Source organism: Microcebus murinus, chromosome 1 (genome assembly GCF_040939455.1).
Source record: "Microcebus murinus isolate Inina chromosome 1, M.murinus_Inina_mat1.0, whole genome shotgun sequence".
In the NCBI taxonomy this organism is placed as follows: domain Eukaryota; kingdom Metazoa; phylum Chordata; class Mammalia; order Primates; family Cheirogaleidae; genus Microcebus; species Microcebus murinus.
Window position 1 is genome coordinate 162,356,259 of NC_134104.1, and position 12,237 is coordinate 162,368,495.

Here is a 12,237-nt window from a genome sequence, read left to right on the forward strand (position 1 = left end):
CTTAATAAATATGGTTGAGTGATAGGGGGATGATTGAATAAACTATGGTATATCCGTACTATGGAATACTATAACGAGTTAGAATGATATATAACTATATACTCTAAAGAAAAGGGGAAAAGCGCCAAGTAGTATGTAGTGTAATATAAAAATATAGATTACTGGCTGGGTGGGGTGGCTCATAGCTGTAAGCACTCTGGGAGTCCAAGGCAGGGGGATTGGTTGAGCTCAGGAGTTCCAGACAAGCTTGAGCAAGAGTGAGACCCCCCTACTACAACTAGAAAAATCAGCCCAGCGTGGTGGTGTGCACCTGTAGCTGGTGGTGTGCACCAGCTGTCTGGGAGGCTGAGGCAGGAGGATCACTTGAGCCCAGGAGTTGAAGGTTGCAGTGAACTATCATGATGCCATTGCAATCTAGGCAGGGCAACAAAGTGAGACTCTTAAAATAATAATAATAATATATATATATATAGAGAGAGAGAGAGAGATTACCCCTGGGTGTGTGTGTTAAGTGCAGAACAGGAACTTGAAGTAGGCCAGGCCCAGCCCAGCTCTTCGGGAGGCTGGGATGGGAGAATCGCCTGAGTTCAGAAGTTTCAGACCAGACTGGGCAAAATGATGAGATGCACCCACCCGCTACCCTCGACCCCCACCATAGGTCTCCATAAAAAAGAACTTTAAAATTAGCCAGATGTGGTGGCCAAGTGCCTGTAGTCCCAGCTACTCAGGAGGCTGAGGTCAGACAGTGGCTTGAGACCAGGAGTCCAAGGCTGCAACGACTTATGCTCCTGCCACTGCACTACCTCCCCTCCCTGGACAACAGAATGAGACAACTCTCAAAAAAAAAAAAAAAAAAAATTAAGTGGAATTCACTTGCAGTAATGGTAGTTTGGTAGTTGGTGGTAACTGTGTGGAGGGAGGAGGGAGCCATCTCAGGAAGTGAGGGAGCCTAGTTTTGGAGTGGTAGTCTAAGGAGAGCTTGTCTGTACTTTTTTTTTTGAGACAGTCTAGCTTTGTTGCCCAGGCTACAGTGAGTGCCGTGGCATCAGCCTAGCTCACAGCAACCTCAGACTCCTGGGCTCACGCAATCCTCCTGCCTCAGCCTCCCGAGTAGCTGGGACTACAGGCACGTGCCACCATGCCCTGCTAATTTTTTCTATATATATTAGTTGGCCAATTAATTTCTTTCTATTTATAGTAGAGACGGGGTCTCGCTCTTGGTCAGGCTGGTTTTGAACTCCTGACCTTGAGCACTCTGCCCGCCTGGGCCTCCCAGAGTGCTAGGATGACAGGTGTGAGCCACTGCGCCTGGCCCTTGTCTGTACTTTTTTTTTTTTTTTTTTTTTTTTTGAGACAGAGTCTCGCTTTGTTGCCCAGGCTAGAGTGAGTGCCGTGGCGTCAGCCTAGCTCACAGCAACCTCAAACTCCTGGGCTCGAGTGATCCTTCTGCCTCAGCCTCCCGGGTAGCTGGGACTACAGGCATGCGCCACCATGCCCGGCTAATTTTTTATATATATATCAGTTGGCCAATTAATTTCTTTCTATTTATAGTAGAGACGGGGTCTCGCTCTTGCTCAGGCTGGTTTCGAACTCCTGACCTTGAGCAATCCGCCCGCCTCGGCCTCCCAAGAGCTAGGATTACAGGCGTGAGCCACAGCGCCCGGCCCTTGTCTGTACTTTTTAAAATCCACTTTATTGAGATATAATTTACAGCAATAAAATTCACCAATTTTAAAGCATACACTTTCATGAATTATAACAAATGTATACATTAGTGTAACTACCATCATAATCATGTCAAACATTCCTATTACCCCAAAAAGTTCTCTGATGCTCCTTTGTCATCTTCTTCCCTCTCCTCCAGGCCCTGGCCAGTCACTGATCTCTTATCACTATAGTTTTGCCTTTTCCAAAATTTTCATATACATAGAATTATACAGCATGTCTGGCTTCTTTCTCCTAGCATAATGATCTTGAAATTTATCCATGTTATTGAGTATCTGAAGTTCTTTTTTATTAACAAGTACTATGAATATTCCATTGTACAGTGGCTCACGCCTGTAATCCTAGCACTGCCTGAGCAAGAGCAAGACCCTGTCTCTACTATTAATAGAAAGAAATTAATTGGCCAACTAATATATATAGAAAAAATTAGCTGGGCATGGTGGCACATGCCTGTAGTCCCAGCTACTCGGGAGGCTGAGGCAGGAGGATTGCTTGAGCCCAGGAGTTTGAGGTTGCTGTGAGCTAGGCTGACGCCACGGCACTCACTCTAGCCTGGACAACAAAGCGAGAGTCTGTTTCAATCAATCAATCAATATTCCATTGTATACTACAATTTGTTTTTTGTGGTTTTTTTTGAGACAGAGTCTCACTCTGTTGCCCAGACTAGAGTGCTGTGGCATCAGCCTAGCTCACAGCAACCTCAAACTCCTGTGAGGAGGAGCAATCCTCCTGCCTCAGACTCCTGAGTAGCTGGGACTACAGGCATGCGCCATTATGCCTGGCTAATTTTTATCTATAAATATTTTTAGTTAGACAATTAATTTCTTTCTATTTATAATAGAGATGGGGTCTCACTATTGTTCAGGGTGGTCTCGAACTCTTGGCCTTCAGCCATCCTCCTGCCTTGGCCTCCCAGAGTGCTAGGATTACAGGTGTGAGCCCCTGCGCCCGGCCTGGAAACAATTTTTTAAAAAATGAAATATTTAAGTCCGGGCACAGCAGCTCACGCCTGTAATCCTAGCACTCTGGGAGGCCGAGGCGGGAGGATCGATCAAGGTCAGGAGTTTGAGACCACCCTGAGCAAGAGTGAGACCCCGTGTCTACCAAAAATAGAAAGAAGTTAATTGACCAACTAAAAAGATACAGAAAAAATTAGCTGCACATTGTGGCGCGTGCCTGTAGTCCCAGCTACTCAGGAGGCTGAAGCAGAAGGATTGCTTGACCCCAGGAGTTTGAGGTTGCTGTGAGCTAGGCTGACGCCACGGCACTCTAGCAAGGGCAACACAGTAAGACTCTATGTGGAAAAAAAAAGAAAAAAAAATTTAAATCTTCTGTTTCTTTCTTTTGCTAGCCACTAGCCCAAAATAGTCCAATTTTGCTTTTCCTTTGCTAAAATTGTTTAAATTCACAACAATGATAAATTAGACACATTGCCACAATAAAAATGTAATCAATTTGCCTAAAAGTGCTGTCCTATTATGTAGTTGTTTATTTCAAGGCGTGCATTTCTACAGAACGGGGTTGATTAAGAAAAACCTGCAAACCTTCAAGGACAGTAGGCTGTTTTGTATACATAAAGGATTGCTGAGTAAATCCCCTTTAGTAGAACTATCCTTCAGAGACTCTCCTTTTTCAGTAGTGGCCCTAGGCAATCAAAAGCAAAAACTTGTTGACTCAGGTAGATCTATAAGGTGAAGTCATTGTAGTAATGGGTTTACTTTTTTTTTCAATTTCCAAATATTCCAGTAATAATATTTTTATTCTTAAGGTGAAATAAAATTTAACTGCAATTAAATATACAACATTTAAAAAACACAACGGATGGGGGAGGATCAAGATAGCGGACGAGAAACACCACCAGACAGAGTGTCTCTGCAGAAAAGACAGATTCTAGCAGAAGTTAGAAAAAAGAAGCAAGTAGACGAGCATACAGCGGATGAGGGCCGGAAAGAGGGGTACCCGAGACCACGGGAGACTCCACGGGAGGAGGCTGCGGAGGAGAACTGCAAGCTGAGACCACCAGAGCAGCCCGGAGACCAGCGGCAAGGGTAGGTGGATCAGTCACCTTTCCCGTCCCCTCCATTTGGGACGGCTGGTGGGCTCCCCAGCGGGTGGAGAGACCTGAGGACACCAGCCCAGAGACGGCTGCCGCCAGCTAGCGGTGAGCCTGTAGCCGACACGGCACCAGGCTCCGAACTCCCTCAGGGCACCTCCGTGTGCACAGACCCGAGCCGCGCGGCAGGTGCCATATTGCCTCCTTCTCCACTGACCCTACCCAAGGCTGCCCAGAGAGACAATACAGCCACCAGCCGGAGGCACCTCCAGGGAATGGGACCTTCCCTGGAGGGACCCAACAGCTGACTAAGGGGAACTCAGACTGTGAACTCCCTACCTGCCAGCCCTCCCAGGTGCTGCTGGCACGGTGGTCCCAGGAGAACGGTGCCAACTCAGAGGCTGACAGACATAGACCCAGCTTGGGCTCCCTGTGGGTGAATTGGGACCAGAACTCCTCTCCCTGATGGGGATACTGTTTGAACTCTGGGACCCAGAGGTCGGACCTGCGGACCAGATCCCGTGCACCGAGGTCTAGCATTGCCCGAGGCACAGAAGAGATATACGTGAACAGCCTACTGAAGTGTGTGTGCCTTCAGGGGCAGATCAGCGTCCTAGAGGGCAACCCAACTCCCAAAAGGAGGCCTTACGCCCAGCCCAGGTGGCATTCCTGCGCAGGGAACCTCCCCGCCGGCATCACAATCTGGGGAGGCCTGGTGGCGTGTGGTCTGGCCTGCCGGCAGAGGCCCAGAAATAGCTGTGGAGTTGGGGAGGGTGGAAAGAAGCAAGGCCTGCTCCAGACTGCTGGTCTCAGACAGCCCCACTCCCACAAGCAGACTTTCTGGCTGAGCGGGACCATTCCAGCCCCGCCCTGACAGCTTTTCCTGGAAGCAGAGAACAAAACTTTGACCCCTGCTAACGACATTGGTGGTGCCTGAGGGCAGGCTTACCCAACCCAGCTCCACCCAGACTCTCTCCTAGACCAGTCCTCACTGAGGGGGAGAAAAGGACACACCTGGAAGTCCCAGGGCCCCACCGACCACCTGAGGCACTAGAGTTCTCTCTACAGGAACAAGAGCTGATAACAGGACATAAAAACAACGGCATAGCCTGTTCCTCCAAGCAAGCGACACCTACTGACAGGGACGGAATCCTGCACAGCATTTTCACGGCACCCACTGACTCGTTATACAGGGAGTGGACGAATCTCACCCACAGACACCACCTAAAGTCTTAGAAACTAAACAAGGCGTGTGAATACCCAAACAAAAACCTAAAGGAAAGAAACAACAACTGATCGACATGGGAAGAAATCAGTAAAGGAACTCATGAAATATGAAGAACTAAATGGAAAAGACACCCCCAAAGAGGAGGACCAGCCCCCTAGAAACAGACACCAACCAAAATCAGGCAACCAAAATGACAGAAGAGGAATTTCGTATGTGTGTCATAAGAACACTCACCGACCTGCAACAACAACTCAATAACCCACACAAAGAAACCACAAAAAGCCTCCAGGACCTAGGAAAAAAGTTCACTAAAGAAATAGACACAATGAAGAAAAGTTTAACCAAACTCCTGGAAATGAAGAATCAGTTCAGGGAACTACAAAATACAGTGGAAAGTCTCAAGAACAGGGTAGATCAAACAGAAGAAAGAATCTCAGAGCTTGAAGATAACACCCTCCAACTAAATAAAACCGTCACAGAGATAGAGCAGAGAAACAAGAGAAAAGAGCAAAGCCTACAAGACATGTGGGATTATATGAAGAAACCTAATGTGAGGGTCAAAGGGTTACCAGAAGGGGAAGAAGACAACACTCAAGGGTTGGACAAGCTATTTGAAGATATAATACACGAAAATTTCCCAGGCCTTGCTCAAAATCTCTATATACAAGTTCAAGAAGCTCAGAGGACCCCTGAGAGATTCAATGGAAACAGGAAGACGTCACCACATGCAGTCATCGGACTGACCAAAATATCAACTAAAGAGGCCCTTCTAGGAGCTGTAAGACGAAAGAAGCAAGTGACATACAAGGGAAAGCCAATTCAAATAACACCAGACTTCTCTAATGAGACTTTACAAGCAAGGAGAGACTGGGGCCCCATTCTCACTCTTCTGAAACAAAACAATGCCCAGCCTAGAATCTTATTCCCTGCAAAACTAAGCTTCATATATGAAGGAGAAATAAAGACATTCTCAGACAAGCAAAGTTTCAGAGAATTCATCAAGACAAGACCAGCCCCACAAGAAGTACTCAAAACACTGTTACGCACGGAAACCATAATAAAAAGTCACAAATATAAAAACAACCCAAACCCAAAGATTAAAGGCCAGATAATACAATGGCTCAAGAGAGAAATCAAAGCAACAACATCCAACCCAACAGAATGAACAGTAATCTACCTTACCTATCAGTTCTCTCAATAAATGTGAATGGCTTAAACTCTCCACTCAAGAGACATAGGCTGGCTGAATGGATAAGAAAATACAGGCCAAGTATATGCTGTCTTCAGGAAACACATCTAACCTGCAAGGATGCATATAGACTAAAAGTGAAAGGGTGCAGATCAGTATTCCAGGCAAGTGGAAACCAAAAGAAGGCTGGCATGGCAGTTCTAATTTCAGACGATTTAGTTTTTAAACCAACAAAAGTACTGAAAGACAAAGAGGGTCATTATATAATGGTGAAGGGCACAGTTTAACAAGAAGAGATAACAATTTTAAATATACATGCACCCAAATTAGGTGCACCCAGTTTCATAAAGCAAACCTTACTGGATCTAAGCAAATGGAATAATAGCAACTCCATAATCACCGGAGATTTCAACACCCCACTGACAGCACGAGACAGATCCTCCAAACAGAAAATTAATAAAGAAATAATGAACTTAAACAAAACCCTGGACCAATTGGGTCTGACTGACATCTACAGGACATTCTACCCCAAATCCACTGAATATACGTTCTTCTCATCAGCTCATGGGACATACTCTTAAGATTGACCATATCCTAGGACATAAAGTAAATCTCAAGAAATTTAAAAAAATAGAAATCATACCACGTACCTTCTCAGATCACAGTGGAATAAAAGTAGAAATCAACCCTAACAGAAACTCACATTTCTACACAAAAACGTGGAAATTAAACAACCTGCTACTAAATGATTACTTCATAAATGAAGAAATCAAAATGGAAATTAAAAAATTCTATGAAGAAAATGACAATGGAGAGACAAGTTATCAAATCCTCTGGGACACAGCTACAGCAGTTCTGAGAGGAAAGTTTATCTCCATAAATGCCTATAACCAAAAGACAAAAAGATCACAAATAGACAATCTAACGAAACGACTCAAAGAGCTGGAAAAAGAAGAACAGACCAACCCCAAACCCAGCAGCAGAAGTGAAATCAACAAGATCAAATCAGAATTAAACGAAATTGAAAACAGGGAAGCTATTCAGGAGATTAATAAAACAAAAAGTTGGTTCTTTGAAAAAATAAACAAAATTGACACGCCATTGGCTAAGCTAACGAAAAGCAGAAAAGAGAAATCTCTAATAAGCTCCATCAGGAACAAAAAAGGAGATATCACAACTGATCCCAAATAGATACAAGATATAATTTATGAATACTACAAAAATCTTTATGCACACAAACTGGAAAATGTGGAGGAAATGGACAAATCTCTAGAAACACACAGCCTCCCTAGGCTCAACCAGGAAGAAATAGATTCCCAGAACAGACCAATCTCAACAGCTGAAATAGAAAAAGCAATTAAAAATCTCTCTAAAAAGAAAAGTCCCGGTCCAGATGGTTTCACACCCAAATTTTACCACACTTACAAAGAAGAACTAGTACCTATCTTGCAGAAACTATTCCACAACATGGAGAAGAACGGAAACCTCCCCGACACCTTTTATGAAGCAAATATTACTCTGATACCAAAACCAGGAAAGGATACAACAAAATATGAAAACTATAGACGAATATCCCTAATGAATATAGATGCAAAAATTTTCAACAAAATCTTAGCTAACCAAATCCAGACGCTTATCAAAAAAATAATCCATCACGACCAAGTGGGCTTCATCCCAGGGATGGTTCAACATACGTAAATCTATAAATGCAATTCACCACATAAACAGAAGCAAAAACAAAGACCACATGATTCTTTCAACAGATGCAGAAAAAGCTTTTGACAAAATTCAACACCCTTTCATGATATGAACACTTAAGAAAATAGGCATACTGTAGTCCCAGCTACTTGGGAGGCTGAGGCAGAAGGATTGCTTTAGCCAGGAGTTTGAGGTTGCTGTGAGCTAGGCTGATGCCATGGCACTCACTCTAGCCTAGGCAACAAAGTGAGACTCTGTCTAAAAAAAAAAAAAAAAAAAATAGGCATAGAAGGGACATACCTAAAAATGATACAAGCCATATATGACAGACCCATAGCCAACATCATACTGAATGGGGAAAAATTGAAATCATTCCCACTTAGAACTGGAACCAGACAAGGCTGCCCACTATCTCTACATCTGTTCAATATATTGCTGGAAGTCTTGGCTACAGCAATCAGACAGGAAAATGGAATTAAAGGTATCCAAATAGGGGCAGAAGAGATCAAACTTTCACTGTTTGCTGATGATATGATATTATATCTAGAAAACCCCAAAGATTCAACCAAGAAACTCCTGGAACTGATCAACGAATTTAGTAAAGTCTCAGGATACAAAATCAATACACAGAAATCAGAGGCATTCATATACGCCAACAACAATCAAATTGAGAACCAAATCAAAGACTCAATTCCCTTCACAATAGCAACAAAGAAATTAAAGTACCTAGGAATATACTTAACCAAGGAGGTAAAAGACCTCTACAGGGAGAACTATGAAACACTGAGGAAGGAAATAGCAGAGGATGTAAACAGATGGAAATCCATACCATGCTCATGGATCGGCAGACTCAACATCATCAAAATGTCTATACTACCCAAAGTGATCTACAGATTCAATGCAATACCTATTAAAATCCCATCAGCATTCTTCACAGATATAGAAAAAATAATTTTACACTTCGTATGGAACCAAAGAAGACCCCGAATATCAAAAGCAATTCTAGGCAACAAAAACAAAATGGGAGGCATTAATATGCCAGATATCAAACTATACTACAAAGCTGTAGTTATTAAATCAATATCGTATTGGCACAAAAATAGGAATATTGACCAGTAGAACAGATGTGAGAATCCTGATATAAAACCGTCCTCATATAGCCATCTAATCTTTGACAAAGCAGACAAAAACATACACTGGGGAAAAGAATCCCTTTTCAATAAATGGTGCTGGGAAAACTGGATAGCCACCTGTAGAAGGCTAAAACAGGACCCACACCTTTCACCTCTCACAAAAATCAACTCACGCTGGATAACAGACTTAAACCTAAGGTATGAAACTATTAGAATTCTAGAGGAAAAAGTTGGAAACACTCTCCTAGACATCGGCCTAGGCAAAGAGTGTATGAAGAAGTCCCCAAAGGCAATCACAGCAGCAACAAAAATAAATAAATGGGACATGATCAAACTAAAAAGCTTCTGCACAGCCAAAGAAACAGTCATGAAAGTAAACAGACAACCTACAGAATGGGAGAAAATTTTTGCATCCTATGCATCCGATAAGGGACTGATAACTAGAATATACTTAGAACTCACGAAAATCAGGAAGAAAAAAATCAAATAACCCTATTAAGAAGTAGGCAAAGGACTTGAACAGAAACTTGTCTAAAGAAGACAGAAGAATGGCCAACAAACATATGAGAAAATGCTCAACATCTCTAATCATCAGGGAAATGCAAATCAAAACCACAATGAGATATCACTTAACCCCAGTGAGAATGGCCTTTATCAAAAAGTCTCTGAACAATAAATGCTGGCGTGGATGCAGAGAGAGAGGAACACTCCTACACTGCCGGTGGGACTGCAAACTAGTTCAACCTCTGTGGAAAGCAATATGGAGATACCTTAAAGTGATACAAGTGAATCTACCATTTGATCCAGCAATCCCATTGCTGGGCATCTACCCAAAAGATCCAATGACACTCTACAAAAAAGACACCTGCACTCGAATGTTTATAGCAGCACAATTCATAATTGCAAGGCTGTGGAAACAGCCCAAGTGCCCATCAATCCAAGAATGGATTAATAAAATGTGGTATATGTATACCATGGAGTACTATTCAGCTCTAAGAAACAATGGTGATATAGCACATCTTATATTTTCCTGGTTAGAGCTGGAACCCGTACTATTAAGTGAAGTTTCCCAAGAATGGAAAAACAAGCACCACATATACTCACCAGCAAATTGGTATTAACTGAACAGCACCTAAGTGGTCACATAGGTACTACAGTAATAGGGTATTGGGCAGGGGGGAGGGGGGAGGGGGGCGGGTATATACATATATAATGAGTGAGATGTGCTCCATCTGCGGGATGGTCATGCTGGAGACTCAGACTTGTGGGGGGAGGGGAGGAAATGGGCATTTATTGAAACCTTAAAATCTGTACCCCCATAATATGGTGAAATAAAAAAACAAACAAACAAAAAAAAACACCAGGGAAATGCAAAAGGAAAACAAAATCGGTTCTCTGCACTCAGATTTTCAAACTCTTTAAGCACTCTAATATAAACATGTATTAATTTCTAGTGTGAAAAAATACACTATTTTTTTAATAACTTCAGGTCCATGCAATTAACTCAGAGATCCGCACATTTAGTAGAATTTAATTTAAATAGAATTTAAGACTGTATCTACCTTGAGAAGAACTCAAGTACCCTCCTTTGCACTGGAGCTACCTGCAGAGTTGCTTAACAGTTGTGTAACTTAAAACTGCATTTTGGAAGCTTGCTAGACAAAAGACGTTCTTGTATCCTTTCAGTAGGATACAACTGCCTTTGTGGCAGTTTTGAGGGTTTTCCCTCCCCACTCTTTTTCAGGGATATTGTGTTGAGAACAGTTTTTAGTTTTATATAGAATTTCTTAAAATAATGTTCACCTGATTCTGAGTGTCTTCTCAAATCAACTTCCTAAATTTCTCAAGACAAATTATATGGACCCCTACTGCTTGCTTCTGCGTGAGGTCCCAGCACCTTGCAAGCTGGGTCCAGATCTGATTCACCAAGATGAGCCTCCAGCGTCCACCCAGACTCTTGGAACTGGCAAGGTGGAGCCTGGTGATTTAAAATTTATTTCAAAAACTTTTTTAAAAAGATAAAAAAAATAAATTATATGGACCTTCTTCCAAATCTTAATCCATGTTTTCTGTTAAGTTACTTAGGGAAAATAAATGGAAAGAATTCTGTTCTCTATCTCTAGCCTCTAAACCCTAAACCAAAAAAAAAAAGAAAAAAATTGATGTCAAAATAGATTTTTCAGATTTCCACTTAAGATTATGCATGCTGGCCAGGCGCAGTGGCTCACGCCTGTAATCCTAGCTACTCTGAGAGGCCGAGGTGGGCTGGACTGCTTGAGATCAGGACTTCGAAACCAGCCTGAGCAAGAGCAAGACCCTGTCTCTACTATAAATAGAAAGAAATTAATTAGCCAACTAATATATATAGAAAAAATTAGCCGGGCATGGTGGCACATGCCTGTAGTCCCAGCTACTTGGGAGGCTGAGGCAGGAGGATTGATTGAGCCCAGGAGTTTGAGGTTGCTGTGAGCTAGGCTGACACCAAGGCACTCACTCTAGCCTGGGCAACAAAGTGAGACTCTGTGTCAAAAAAAAAGAGTATGCATGCTAAGAATGGTTCAACATACTGAAATCAATAAATGTGATTCACCACATAAACAGAAGCAAAAACAAAGACCATATGATTATCTCAATTGATGCAGAAAAACATTTGACAAAATCCAGCAGCACCTTTTCATGATAAAAACCCTGAACAAACTAGGCATAGGAGGAACATATATCAAAATTATAAAAGCTGTATAGGACAAACCCACAGTAAACATCATATTGAATGGGGAAAAGTGGAAGGCTTTCAACTGTCACCACTGTCACCACTTCTATTCAACATAGTATTGGAAGTCCTAGCCAGAGCAATCAGGAAAGAAAGAAAAAGCATCCAAATCGGGAAAGAGGAGGCCAAACTATCCGTTTGTGATGATATAGTTCTGTATCTAGAAAACCGTAAAGACTCCACCAAAAGATGCCTAGAGTTGATAAACAGATTTAGCAAAGTCTCAGGTTACACAATCAATGTACACAAATCAGTAGCATTTCTATATACTAATAACAGTCAAGCTGAGAGTCAAATCAAGGACTCAATACCATTTACAACAGCTACAAAGAAAATAAAATACTTAGGAATAGACTTAACCAAGGAAGTGAAAGTTCTCTATGAGGAGAACTCTGAAACACTGATGAAAGAAATTATAGGGGCCGGGCGCGGTGGCTCACG